Source organism: Gossypium hirsutum, chromosome A03 (assembly GCF_007990345.1).
Source record: "Gossypium hirsutum isolate 1008001.06 chromosome A03, Gossypium_hirsutum_v2.1, whole genome shotgun sequence".
NCBI lineage: Eukaryota > Viridiplantae > Streptophyta > Magnoliopsida > Malvales > Malvaceae > Gossypium > Gossypium hirsutum.
Window position 1 is genome coordinate 68,444,223 of NC_053426.1, and position 2,836 is coordinate 68,447,058.

The 2,836-nt window shown below is 38.4% G+C and overlaps 1 long non-coding RNA gene across 1 annotated transcript; it reads left to right on the forward strand.

Moving 5' to 3' along the window:
- The first annotated feature begins 1,245 nt into the window (after positions 1 to 1,245).
- LOC121219577 (uncharacterized) lies at positions 1,246 to 2,539 on the forward strand. The gene is made up of 2 exons (XR_005916419.1): positions 1,246 to 2,035; positions 2,176 to 2,539. It is a non-coding gene; the product is annotated as an uncharacterized lncRNA (long non-coding RNA).
- Positions 2,540 to 2,836: the final 297 nt, after the last annotated feature.

The window sequence follows — 2,836 nt, forward strand, 5'->3', positions numbered from 1 at the left end:
TTCCCCAAATACAACTGGATTGGACCATTTCTTATTTTAGCATGTTGGAGTGGACCTGTCAATGTCTTATTAGCGGCCTTAAGCGCTAAGGAACTTTTAACAACCTGGGCCTGGGCATTATTAAAATTAGGAAAATTAGGATCTTTCTAAACGTTTTTATTATTTTCAAAAACAATTCTTTTTCCATTCAATTTTGGAGCTAGTCCAATTTTTGGTCTAGTATTTAAGCAAATGGCTAGCCCAATATCAGCTTCCAAAAACCAGCTATTCTCTCTAGATTTTCCAATCGTGCCTTGGCCAATAGTTTTTTAAGGAGTAGGCCGTGAAGTTGTCGACCCATGAAAATGGGAATTATCCCTGCTGCTAACCCAATTTTTATTCCTTATAAATTCTCCTTTTTTTTAAATTAACCCTCGAAAAATTTGCTACCATATCCCTAATTTCAGAATTTTCAGATTGTACCGAAGATAGGGCTGTAAATCGAGATCCTACTCCATTTTTTTCCTGAGATTTCGTAGTTAAATTTCTGTTGAGCTTTGATTACGCTGTGATTTTCTTTCGACAAACATCCATGGTTCGAAGGGGTCTGGTGCTGCCACCGACTTTTCCTTCTCTAGTACGACCACCTTAACACCCTCTTTATCCTCGTCGCGACACTTCTTAGATCCCTTGGAAGGGCAGAGATCATGCACATTTCTATACTTTCCACATAAGAAACAAACTACATGTAAAAATTCATATTCAATTCTCTATAACTTAGCATTCACTAGGATTTGAGAGATTAAGGGTCTGTCCAAGTTAACGAAAATCACCATTCGTGCAAATTGTCCCCTCGATCCACTATCTGTCTTGAAGCCGAAATTCGTAAGTTTGCCCATTAGACCTCCTATTTCCTCTAGTATTTGTCGTTTTTAAAGGACTCCTGGTAGACTAGACAGTTGGATCCAAGCCAAAACAGTACTAGGATTGGGTTTAAATTTCGGTGTTTATGGCTGAACCGTGAGGTATATGTCGAAAACTACCCTTGGTCCCTGAGTAAGAACCCTTTCATAGTCTTTCCTCCTTTGAAATTTAACCAGGAAGTAGTCGTTTTCAACATCTATAGGATGAAACAGAAAAGATAGTTTCCATAGGTTAAAAATTCTATTTTGAGGGGTGTTGTAATCCAAATTCCTTCCCAGTAACTGTAGTTTCCATATCCTTAACCAATAGTTGTTTTATTCGCTCAGAAAAATTTATCGCTAGTATACTGTTCACAAGCCACTAGACCTTCCTTTACCAAATTTGGATTTAAATTAGGCTCCAAATTCTCTTTGAAAATTACTGTTAAGTGTCATTTGAAATCCAAAAGATCAATATTTAAATCCACTATTGATTCCAGTGGTCCTTCAAAGGTGGGATTGAAATTCAATGAGGGATGTTTTACTTGATTTCCTAAAACTGGGCCTACCAATACCTTTTGCTCCTTGTCCCTAAATTTTACCAAACTCTGTTATGTTGTATACGGGCATTGGGTTTTATTCCCCAACAACCCACTTGACCGTTCAACAGGCCCTTCAATATTACCTTGGCCTACCACTTTTTTATCTTTATTCCCTTCCACCAATTGCTTAGCATCCGGCTTATTATTTTTAATTTTCCTAATAAACTTTTCCTACTTAAACCTACTCCTTTCAAGTCTGAATTATTAGCCAACAATCCTGCCGATTATTCTTCCAAAGAGGATAGCATCACAAATCTAGTTCTGGCCAGATTTTCCTCCGAAGATCTCGCATGCTGGTTTCGTTTTCTAGTTTGGTTGCGCCTAGATTTGTGCTCAACTACCATCCACGGCCAGAAGGCGTCTCCCTTCACCAATGACATTAATGCATTGTTTATCACGTTGGTCGAATCGTCTTTTCCACTATGAGTACGCTGATCTGTCAAAGAGGAAGAAAACATTTTTTAGATGGCCATATTTACTGTAAAAAAAAATACCGTGGGTAAGGCTTCAGACTACACACGTTGCACTCTGCCGTTGATCAGCACTTGCGAGGTAAGCTGTTTCTCCATATCTACAAACACCTCCATTCTAACAAACTGCCCTCTGGCTCCACTACCTGTTTTTATGTCCAGTTTTGCCACTATGCCCACCAAGCTTCTGATATCTTCAAACACCTTTTTTTTTTTGTACAGAAATCCCAGCAGGCCTGGAAAGCGGATCGAAGCCATAGTCGCACTTGGAAAAGGTCTTAAAGGGTCAAAATCAATCGTCCATGGCTGGACCACGAGATAATGCCCAACACTATCCAAAAGCCTTGGGTCAGAGCCATATCATAATCATCTCTATTCTGGAATTGGACTAGATAGTAACCATTTTCCACATCCGTTAGACGAAAGGGTTGAGAGGGTCTCAAAAGGTTGTAGATCTGATTGTGCAAGACTCAATACCCTATGTTGCGTCCCAACAACTTAACAACAACAGTAATTTCCATGTCTTTAACCATGATTTTTTTAGCCGTTACGAGAAATCAATAGTAGGGATACCATTGATTGTGGATTGAAGAATGTCACCATCTTCGATTTCAAGATCCATATCATTAGCACCATCTGAAGGTCTCGAGCCTCTCCTCTGAAACAAAACAGGGATGCAAGCAATTTGTAGTTAACAAGAGAAATAGTTGAGAAAAACTTCATTATTTATTAACATGCTGCAAAGGGTTTAAATACATAAAGAATGTAACAAAGTGTTCCTAAAAAAACTCTTAACTATTCCAGAAAATTAAAGAAGCAATAAGGTACGTTATTGACTTCAACTAAGCAACTTATTCCTAGATTTTAGGAACAAAGTACTTGA